Source organism: Anarrhichthys ocellatus, unplaced genomic scaffold (assembly GCF_004355925.1).
Source record: "Anarrhichthys ocellatus isolate YVR2014 unplaced genomic scaffold, GSC_Weel_1.0 scaffold67, whole genome shotgun sequence".
Classification (NCBI taxonomy): Eukaryota; Metazoa; Chordata; class Actinopteri; order Perciformes; family Anarhichadidae; genus Anarrhichthys; species Anarrhichthys ocellatus.
Window position 1 is genome coordinate 803773 of NW_022280097.1, and position 12003 is coordinate 815775.

The 12003-nt window shown below is 41.9% G+C and overlaps 1 protein-coding gene across 2 annotated transcripts in view; it reads left to right on the plus strand.

Moving 5' to 3' along the window:
• Positions 1-12003, plus strand: part of znf644b (zinc finger protein 644b) — a 25533-nt gene that overhangs the window by 3252 nt on the left and 10278 nt on the right. The window contains exon 2 of one of the 2 annotated variants that reach the window (XM_031872951.1): positions 731-780. The exons of the other annotated variant lie outside the window; for it this stretch is intronic. The gene's annotated coding sequence lies outside the window, so the exon portion shown is untranslated. The remainder of the gene's footprint in view (positions 1-730; positions 781-12003) is intronic. 2 annotated transcript variants of the gene reach the window in all.

The following is a 12003-nucleotide window of genomic DNA, read 5'->3' on the forward strand; positions in this document are numbered from 1 at the left end:
CCCCCCCCCCCCCCCCCCCCCCCCCCCCACACACACACACTGGGGTCTGAGCTGAAGGAGTTTCTGAATGATTTCATCTGATCCTGCATGGAATCCGACCCAGGTGGCACCGATGAAACGCGTTGAGAATAACTATATAGAGAAAGCCAATCTTCTCGCTGATTGTCTAGTTTAATTATAAGTCATAGAGAGGCATCAGTATTAAATTGACACCGTTTCAAAACATAGTTCCTATGTAATGTTTTTAACTGACGTACTTAACTTAACTTACTTTTGTACTTATTTCAACCCCAACCATGATATTGTCCTAAACCTAACCAAGGGGTTTTGTTTGAATTCACAACGTTAACTGCGTGCGTGTTCAAGTCTATCGGACTACCCTGCACTTTGAAAAATGGCGTTAAAATATGTGAAGAGTTGGGGGTGAGAATGTTTTTGCTACAGCAGTAGGGTCTGTGTGGGACCCCAAACAATTACCAATTAAAGCCAATGTAAAAAAAACAACAAAAACCACACCGGCCTTAACTTCTACATCAACTAATCATGTCAGCACTTCCATCATAATCCTTGTGTGGATGTGGATGTCCTCAGCTTTCACATTTGGGTGTGTCAGATGTAATCATGAAATCTTTTTTCTGTTTTATTTTTATTTTTTAAAGAAAGTCACAGGGATCTGTGTAGTGAGCAGCTTCGTTAACGTAGTTAAAGAACCTTTTCTCTCTGTTTACAGGTGTGTTTTCTCAGAGCCATGCGGTGGAACCGGTGCTTCGACATAGACTCGTAAGCACACATTCATTTCATTTTCACCTCGTTAAACATTCTGCGTGATTATTCAGATCCACGCCGCTCAACCGCGGGTGGTATTAGCAGAATATCGTCTCTTATCAGAAGTGCTATTGTCAGCCCGTGGCTCATGATTGAGACAAGAATCACAACAAGGTGACCCCGCTGTGAAGCGACGCGCGCGTTCAGAACTCCTTTTTCAAATAGCCGCTGAACTGAAATGACTGGTATTTGAGCGAGCGTTGATTGGCGTTAAAAATTGAAAAGCAAGAAAATCCATGTTGTGCGGGCGTCTTAATATTCTTGTTATTAGCATTATCGTCATTATAATCACAATGGCGGAGCGTAAAGCTAAAACGTGGCCCCGCTCTGACGAGGTGTGATCATTCAGAGGCACAGTCGTACGTCTCCTCGCCAGCTTGACACCTGAAACTGTAGCTCAGACGTGTGAAACGCTCTGAAACTATGGCTGGGTGTGATTACCAGTCAAATTAAATCTGAGATGTCAGTTACATGTGTCAGTGCTTCCCCTCCTTACACTTGGCAGGTTGCTGGGAGTGACAAGCTGGCTGTTGATTATTCTCCGGTGTGAAACAAAATCACTGACACACAAGTATTTACGATGCTCCGGTCTTTGTTTAAATTTTGTTTCAAAATGCGAGTCGCTTCCCAGGATTTCGATGGCGAGACCGTCGCCGCGTTGTAATTGTACCATCGAGATTTGAATCATTTAAATCAGGGGCTTCAAGTATTGCTCAGAGGTCGTTTGAGGTGATGCACATTTCTATTTACACGCATAATTTAGCAAAAATATCTACAAAATAGTTATTGTGTCACAGTTCAATGACTAAACAACACAGAGTTGCACAGACAGCTATGTATCTATAGAAGTTACTCTTCACTTTATGGATGTATTCTTATGATTACTTATGATTGGCCAGTTTAAATGAGGAGCTCTACACGGGCTACACTTCCTGTGGATGTCACTTTTTAAAAATATTTTTTCTTTTTTAATCATTTGAGTCATTTTCAAACAAAAATACCTGAGATTCTCAATATGAAACTCGTCAATATGAAGATTTGCTAGTAAAGTATCTTTAGGTTTAAAGGTCTTCACACACTGTGGACTTTCTTTTCCCGTTCAATGTGTATTTTCAAACTGTTGTTTTTGTCATGAGTACTTTAACACAGAACGCAAATATTACCCGGCGAAATAAAGGCATCAACCAATCGCGTTGCGCGGAACAGACATATTCAAAGCGTAGAGTACATTGAACAACAACATGCAGGCTCGGTAGTCCGAACCAAGACAGCAAACTTTAATACTGCTTTCAACCTTGACAAAGGCAGCGCCGACCAGATCCACTCCTCCCGTTCTTATCTTTCACAATAAAAGCCCTCATCATAGGCAATGCGTACCTGTTTACCAGAGGGAACTCAAGTTCACTCAGAGCATTTCACCAAAAGAAAACTAAAATAGCTTTCAGTAGCTTATACACCAGTTTACCTCGGACAGACTGAAGGACGCTGCTCTGGGTCATTCATTAGTTGGTCGTCTGCCTTCACAAATCATTTACAACCTTTCTATTGAAAGTGTTGCAACTGTGGCAAATTTGCATTCTCATTTTCCTGTTGTTTGTTGATGACGTCCCCGGTGTGTAACGGCCTTTAGACTGTTCGTTGGACAAAACAAGTAATAATTGGTCTCGAGGCATCATGATGGACATTCGTTATTATTTTAAGACACAAAACCAACAAAACAATAAACATTTAATCAAAAAGATTATTATCAGATTGATTGATAATGGAAATAACCATTGTACTGCAGCTATTTCTCAGCTTCTTATACAGTGCCGTATAGCTGCAATACTGCTAAACTTTCTTTATCCAGTTTTTAGCTCTTTTTTCATATTTTTCTTTTTTCATATTTTTCTAGCTAGAAATACCAAATGCTTACAAGTAGCATGCATGTAGTAAAACATGTATGGCATGCATGGATAACCTTAATGCATTAACAAGGCCTCCAGCTCTTTATACATTTGGAGCCTTATATTATTTGCTCTATCTCATAAAGTCATGCGTTTTGAATCCATGTGTTGCATGAGGGAGGATCATCCGATTGTAATGCACTTAATTGTGGCCACTAGAATGACCTGGAACAAAGACGGGGTTTTACACAACTAACTAATCTAATTTTAACGCTCGTACTGAAATATCAGCTTTTTTCCTTCCTTACATTTCAGCTCACGTCAGCTCACGTTCACGGTCTGCTGCCGCAGTAGCAAACAGTACGGAGTGAAGGGGAGGGATCGTTTTTGCTTCCTCAACTTGCAGCTCAACTGAGAGGGATTCGCGGAAAACATACTTTGGATGAATTTCCAGGGATCAAGGTTCATTCTCTGGTTTCTGACTCTCGACGCAGCCTGATTATACCAAACCCCTCAAGCCAGCAGCTTTTGAAGCCAGTTTATGTCACGGCAACATCCAAACCTGAGATTCCCGTTGTCTTTAGTTCTGCGTTTTGGATTATGTACATGTCAATCATGTGGCACTGTGCTCTTTACAGTGACTGGCATTAGTTTTTAAAGGATTTCAGCTACTTAAACCTAAGGGGGCCGGGTGGGTGAGACCGCTTTGGTTCTTCAAGAGCTGCAGATGTCTTCAATGCAGCCGGCTGCTCAGCCTCTGCAGATGAGCGTCACTCCGGTTATGGAGCGTTTCCTCCACTAAGGGGCAGAATATGATCACTGATGCGCTCAGCCCTCACCGCTCAAAGGGATGATGCATTGGAAATCAGCCTCAGTAAAATGTGCACTGTGTAATATTAAATTTAATTAATAATAAAAAGGAATGATGATGGTGGTGGTGGTGGTGGGGGGGGGGTAGCTTATTATTTAAAACCTATTATTAACAGGGTTGTCATAAAAGGAAACCTGGAAGTAAATCATATATAATATATAACAGAAAAAATAACATTCAGTTATGACCAAAGCATATTCTGATCTATTATTACCATAATAAAACTGATAATATGATTACATATTTGTGTAATTTGTATTTGCTGTGCCGCAGAAGTATATTAAGTAGAATAATAATACAATCTAAATCCCCAGGTTACATATTTATTCTATTTTAGGATCTGATCAGAATGTCAAATCAGAATTTATCCCCTCAGAACATTTCACAAGTCCAAACAGCGTCTTTCGCCGAGGGTTCGGATTAGCGAGCTTCTGTTGTGCATGAGCTGCGAGGCGGCTAACCCTTCCTGTGATACCTATCTGAGGTTGAGCTCAGCACTTTCCTCATTAATTTCCCCACTTATTCTCAGAGTTGGATGTGATATTCTCGAGATCGGAGCAATGCGGGGCACAGGTTAGGCTCAATTATGCTGACGGAGGGCTTTTTTTTACAGCTATGCTCAATGAAGTGTGGAGTACAGGATTAGACGTGTAGAAAGTTATATAGTGATTAACCTTCATTTGAGTCCCCTCGGTGTTCTCTGGAAGGAAAATCTTCCCGCTGCCAGGTATGTTTCTCCGCCTTGATAAGTGACCTTCAAAATGATAGATTCCCGCTTCTTCTTTATGCTTTCGAGGCATTTGTTTGGCCTTTCAGTGAGTTCAAATGCTTCCTTAAACTACATACCACTTCGATTCCTTTCAGCCGCGCGGCCGGATCGATTCAGAGGCAACTTAAAGTTCCCCTGTGTAGTTTGACCACTAGAGGCGCCATGGAGCACAGCACAGTGCACCTTTAAGTTAGTGCGTTTTATTACCTTTTTTAAATGAAAGTGTCAGTTAACATGGCATGGTGACTAAAGTAAAGTTATCATAGTAAGAGACGGGGAAACAAGTCATGCAGCTTATCTTTTTGTATTTTACGCAAGTTTCCATGGCCGCAGCAGCCATCTGTCAGTGATGATGGGTACAGTAGACTATTTGGTGCACTGTATATATTACAGTAACAACTGTAATGACGGAAAGTACTGCAAAACATAGAAAAATAAACGTATTTATGCATCTACAGATTTTTCTGTGGGGTTCCGTTTATCAGTTTGTAGTTTAAGAAGATCAAATGGATTATTGGCTGGCATCGCTGTGTGAATGCAGTTGATCTATACAGGGTAACATGTTTGTTTAAAAAAAGAAACTGAGGTGCGTTCAGGCACCGCAACTAAAGTCTCCATCTTATGAAGACGTTTTGTTTATTGATAGCAACAACAAGTAGACATCTGCCAGTAGGGTAGAGATTCTTTTAACCAGGTTCCTCCACAAATTCACTCGTTTCATGAATTATCTAGAAATACACGTCAGTCATTTCAAACGAGACACAGTAAAACAGATTTCTGCAGCAGGAAACAACATTTAGATTGTTTAGGAAAGTTCTTCTAACAAGCTTCTCTTTGTTTGACAATAATGTTTCCCGGATTTTTCATTTGTTTGAAGGAAATACACATTTTGGGGCTTTGCTTGTTCAGGTTTCTGATGTGGTATCAGCAGTTATTGCAACCTAACCTATAATGGCTAAGATTGCATGGAAATTCATTTCCATTTTCAGCGAAGCTAAGCGTTCCTTTCACACAAGCAGCTGAAAAAACATCCTGTTAATCCGTTAATGATAAAGGAAAAAAAATAATTAATGAGAGCTCAAATATCACAGTTGCTAAGCTCCATTTAATCAATTAAATGTATTGATGCCATCATTTTCTAGTTATTATGCAAAGACATTTAACACTATCACGGTTTGGATTCACATTATTTCATGCCACGACATTCTAATCACCGCTAATCCTTTTCCCTCAAACGCGGCACGATTGGCGAAGCCACTTCTGCCTGATGCTATCTTGTGTTTTACGTGCGTCTGATGCTGCAGAAGCCGGCTTTCACAACAATGGTGGACTCCCTTCCCTCGCCCCCTCCGAGAAAGGACTTTTTTTTTTTTTGAGCCCCTTTGATTCGTCCCGATTTGTTTTGATGTGAGGAGTGAGTGGTTTTTAAAATCTCCTTAACTCCCCGGGCCTGGCCCAGCCTCCCACAGGGCTAATGACCGCAGCCTGGCCCCGCGTTGAATAATACAGACGCTCGCGAGGTGAAAGTGGGGAGGAGGGTTAGGGGTTAGACACGGGCCCTCCTCCTACAGTACACCTCCATTGATAAGATTGCATTAATTGGTATGAATAGAGAGGAGGTTTTTCCTCTCCGTCTCCTTGTATACATTTACCATTATACTCATTAGCTTCCCGTTGCCTCCCAGCGAGCTTCTCCTCCACATCCCCCGGGGTCTCCTGGGAGGCAATTTGCATCTCTCCATGGTGTCCCTCTGGGGTTATTGAGGAAATATTAGCCCCTTTTCTTCTGTGGCCCGACCCCTTTGATTTATTTGGAGCTGGGGCCGATAGAGTGGCACTCACATGTTAATGACTGGCGTTGATACAGGCCCCTGGTGCAAGAGGACTCATTGATCTGGGTTGAAAAGGTGCAATTGACAAGCAGCGCTGAATAATCGCCTTACATGCGTCTGTGTGTGTGTGTGTGTGTGTGTGTGTGTGTGTGTGTGTGTGTGTGTGTGTGTGTGTGTGTGTGTGTGTGTGTGTGTGTGTGTGCGTGCGTACGCGGACCTTGGGAAAAGACAAGTGGGAATCCTGTCGCTGTCAAGGCCGCGGCTCTCAAGCTGTCCACTTCCCCCCGATAGAGTTGGATAAATAGGCGCTTCTTTTGTCGGCCCTCCGCATTCTGCGCGACTTCTTGACGGCCTCGGTTTTTCATCTCTTTGACCCCCGCGTGTTCACGCCGGAGCTCGTTTGAGCCACTCCGAGCTCCCTAAACCCAAATCAGAGGCTGCACACGACACACTTGATCCAGCTACTGTTTGGAGTTGTTTGTCCCGGTCTAATAATAGAACTCAAGGTGCCTGCTGAGGGGCTCACTACGGTTGCCATTAGTGACTGCAGGGCCCATGCTCCCTGCTTTACCCCTCCCACCTCTCCCCATTCCTGCTGCGGTGCACTCGCATTATGTTTTAAAGAAAGATAATGAGAGGTTTCATCCTAATACCTGCGATACTTGACATGCCTCCGAATTTTAAGCTCACTGATGTCTGCTGAGCAATGTGGAGCCTGTCCTCAATTTGGAGAGCAGCGTGACACCGACTCCCTTTCATCTGAATGGTCACATGTCTGCAGCAACAAAGTTTGATATATATATATTAATAAACGTATCTCAACCGAAGAGAGAAGCATCCGCCCAATCCCAGCAACAACTTCTGTCTTGCCTCGTGTTTGTACACTTTTGGTTATATGCTAATCGTAACATTTAATAAAAGTCAACACCCTAACTGGCGCCAAACAAAAATACCCGGCGCCGCCATCGCTGCATCTCCTCTGCGTATACTTAGAACAGATTAGAGGTTATGTGTATCAATTGCTCATGCATATTGTGCATATTGTTGCGAAGTGGGGGGGTGGGGACGCGAGAAAAATGGAAATGTGCCATTTCGACGAGCCGGCGCAGCGTGCCAAAAGTGGGCAAGTGGGTAGCGCTGGCGGTGATGGTCGGGGTTTGTTTTCCTCTCGGCGTCGGGAGATGAGAAGTCGTGTATCTAAACAGAGCAGATATGATGTTTATGAGAGCCATCTGCTTCAGCAGCCCGCTGCCCTCCTCAACATGAGAGCAGCCTCATTAAAACGGTCACATGCCTGAGAAATTTCTTCTTCTTTTTCCCCCCTTTTATTTTTTCTTTAAAAGGAGTAGAGTTTAAAACTAACAAAGCCTTGGGAAATCCCCATCAGACACCCCTCCCTTAATCCATTTAATTTTGAAAGGTATTGTTTAAAGCTTTAAAGTTTATATCGTTTAATCCCCCTCCAACACTACGGGCAGCAAATGAGGCCGTGTCAGCAGCTTGAACAGATATAATCTACTCCACACAACAGAAAATCCTCCTTCAAGACAAGGTTGCATGGGGTTTCCTGTGAACTCCCTGTTTGATGTTTCTACCTGCTATTGAACATGACTTCTGTCTTAACCCAACTGTCACTCGCTCCCTGTCCCCTTTTATCACTCCCAATGTTCTCGCTTCACCTTTTTTCATCAGTAAATCTACCATCACAGCCGCCTCGCTCGTTCCCCCTTTTTCTTTTTTTCAGGAGAGGGGGGGGGGGCAATGGGAAGTTTGTTGTGGGCAGGTTTGGGGGCAGGGTGGTTAGGATATGTGTCGCTCGTGTTGGATGTCGGACGAAGGATTGTTTTTTTGGGGGGGCCAGATTCGGTGTCACCTGTGGTTAAAGGCACCACTCTCACCAGTTTAACCCTCGTCCTGTCTCCAGGTGTCTTTTTTGTTTTAATGTCCACTGCAAGTGCACGTATTTATTTTGTATGTGCGTGTACTTTCCTTTTTCTATATTTTTCAACATTTTATTAGTTAAAACATTACAGTTCAACATTTTGGAAAATGCTCTTTTTCCTTTTCTTGCTAAGAGTTGTAAGAAAACATCGATACCGCTCTCATATCTGGTTGCTAAATGTGAAGCTACTGCCAGCAGCTGGTTAGCTTAGTTTACCATAAAGATCGGTAGTGGGGAAACAGCTAGGCTGGCTCTGTCCGAAGTAACAGAATATTGCGACAACAACTACTTAACGAGCTGTAGAGCTGCTGATAGGTGGATTTTGTTACCTTTTGACAGATAATGCTAGCCAATATCTTGAGGTCATTAACTGTTCTCTCTCTGTAACTCAATGTAATCTCTCATTCATCAATCTGTGAGAAAAACTGAAACATTCCTTGAAACTTTCTGTCCATATTCACGAGATATATATTCACATATTCATCCGCTACAACCAGGGTCAGAAATGAACACCCGACAAAGTGGCAAATGCAGGGAGATTTTCCTTTTCTGAGTAAATCTCGGAAGGCTATGATACCTTGATGATGACACCTTATTGTTGTTAATGAACTGTACTGAATGAACTCATGTACATGAGACCCAACACGGCAAATTGGCCGGTGAGTCAAGTTGTTTCTGTGACACTGAATTAGACACTTTAGACACGGTATTAGCAATGGAAACCTTCACGACTTTCACAAAGTCAAATGTTTGGTATGAGTATTTTCCAAAGGCTGGATTTCTGGTTAATAATGTAGTTAAAAATGTCAATGGGGTTTTGAATGAGATTTTCTTACTCCTGGAACAAAACGTGGAGCTTCCTGTTTTGCTTTGGCTCTTTAAGATGAAATTTCTACCGAAGTTCTTTTTTTTTTCAATAGTTTCCAGTATTTATGCTAAGCTAGGCTAACTGGCTGCTGCAGCTTCATATTTAGCAGATGGATATTATTGCTATTTTATGTTATTGAATAAGAGTATATCCCATCAATGTGGAACTATTCCTTTTTAAAGTAATACTTTTTTTGTGAAATCACTTGAATGGACATCCAGTATTCTTAAAGCATGCATTAGCGCTTAACTTTCTTACAATAAAGAACACCATTTTCTTTGCAACACACCACCTCTGGCACTCACACGCTTTCCTTTAATGTATAATTTGAGTCATATAACTCTGTATCTATTTTTACTCAAGCAGTAAATTACATTGTTTAGTTATCAAAGGCTTTGCGTAATTACATTTGTGCAATTCAGGATGACAGGGCTGATGGTGTCTGCACAAGACACTGGCATACATAATCACAGCCAAAATCCCATTAGGGAGAATGGAGTCCATTATTATGGAAATGACCTTTGGGTGACAAGAATTCAGTGGGATAAAAGAGTGCGTAATCCAGACAAAGGCAGCGTGTGAAGCCCCTCTCTTTATTTTCTCTTGTGCAAATTTAAGACATTTGGGGTGTTTCTACACGGTGTTCCGTGAGTCACATTGAGGAAAGCGAGATCTGCATTTTGCCATATTTTGCTAATTTCCTCCTGCTCTTCTGCTGTTTCATACTGTGGGTAGAACTGCAGGGGCAAAGAGAGGAGAAGAAGAACGTAATATTGTTTTTCTTTTTTTTTCCCGCTGTGGCACCTTCTCTGAGAAGAGCGTACTCACCTTGGGATTACCGGAATGTCAAGCCGAATCTCCGTCTGTTTGTTTTTTGAGCCTCGCTTTGATACTCTCACGCTTAAGAGGCAGCTTCATAAATTCACATTGTGTCAAATAAATCAATAGATCCCATTAGCCGAGGAAGTTGTGTAGTGCGGTACTTGAGGGACCGCGGCTCCCCTTGTTTAGACATTTCTCCAGCAAGAGGCGATGGCAGAGGAATACGAGGTTGGCTGTTGATCCATACAGACAGCTCCAGCGGTTGAAATGGTTTGGCTGACTGGTCCCAGTTGGTTTTTAGCTCTGTCTCCACTGTGCTGCCAGCCCGCGCCTTCAGTCGAACAAGGAGAAGGAATTTGCTTAGACACTCGCAGCCCTTACGAGCCTACAGCGCCAAACTCAATGTGTGTTGTCCTCGCAAGACTTTTAAGTTTGGCTATTTCCGTTGTTTGCATTAAATAATTGATGAAAAGAAATGTCACTGTGGATATATCTTTTAATTGTTTATGTTTGTAGTGGACGGCAGGACTTTGTCTTGGGTTGCAACTAAATTATTTTCTAAGCGGTTTGTCTTATATCGTTGAGAATATTTGTTTAAGATGACCGTTACGATTTTCTGGCTCACAAGATGACTTTGTCTAATGGCTAGTTTTGTTCAACCAACAGTCCAAAACCCAAAAGATTCCATTTACAATGATATAAAACCGAATAAAAGCAACAAATACTCTCATTTAAGAGGGTGGGATCAGCAAATGTTTGGCAATATTTCCTGATAACTGACTCAAACGATTACGGATGAAGTTTCTGTAAATTGACGAATCGGTTAATGGATAAACCCCGTGTTCTGCGAGGTAAAATTACTGTTCTTTTTTTCAATGGAGTCTTGTGGCTTTGGATACAAAGTCTAAAATACGTTTTGCTGACGTTCCAGTCCACAGCAGTACTATTACAGTAGGTAATACACTGACTATGTATAAGTACCTCATACAACCCCACTTCAAAAAACCCAAAATATCCCTTTAACTTCTTCCATAGTCCAGCATTTGTTTTCTGCCTCAGTCAGTCACTGCATCTTGTCTTGTCATGCATGTTTTCTTACTATATAGCAGCTACACTTTTCTTTGGTCTTGCTCAAAGGCCACTTGCCCCATGTCATGTAAAGTCCCACAGTGGCATTGACTAACTGTTGTCAGAGGGTTATATTTAGTGTACTTTATGTCTTAACGATTGTAAAAAATAAATGTTATTTGCTTTTAAGGAACATAAAATGAATTCAGGCAAGCATTTTTTCCAGGCGAAGTGTATGGCATTTTTATGAAATGAGATTGTGCGCAGCAGAGAATGACTGGAAGATGAAAGAGAACAGGGCGCGACATGCGCCGAGGTTGTGTGCCAGAATCAAAGCCACGCTGATGTGAGTACATGGCACGGTTCCCAGCCCACCAGCTCGCGCCGCGCAAGATCATGTTTAACTGCATGACTTAAAGTGATTCAAATTTCTTTTCTCTGTTGGTACAAATTAAAGCTTTTATTGTTATGAGCCGGCAGTCTATCATGTACACCTGCACGATCTAATGCAATCCAATGCAACAGCCTAATAAACCCTGTCTAAACTAAACTGTACAAGCTACAGAGGCAGAGCTGAACACATCTGTTCTGTTGGATTGCATCACATTGTGCTCTAATACTGTCCACCCTGGACAGATTAGTAGAAACGCCTCTGACGAACCTTATAAGCTTCACCAAGATGGAACTATTCGTTGTATTGGATGACATCAGATTGCACAGATGTACCTAATAAACTGGCAACTATATTGTACCAGAAGTTTACAGTGTTTTTTTAGAAAAACAACTCTCAAACAGAGAAAAGAAAGTTTAAAAAACCAAAAAGTCAAAAGACGTGGGCTAATACATAACTGTGTTCTCTATTGTCTAACAGTACACAATGATAACGACGCTCCTCCTAAATCTCATTTACAGAAACCGAAAAAAGCAAACAGGGTTGGTAAAGGCTCACAGCAGATTGATCTGTGCATACAGCTTAACTGTATTAAAGCTCATAATCCCTGTAAATATCTCCAGGCAAGGCAGAGTCAGCCTCTTAACATCGACTAAATGAAGTGAATAGAAGCAAATATATTCATAAAGAATTGCATTTTCTGTTGAACCCCTGTTCGTGTGTGTGTGT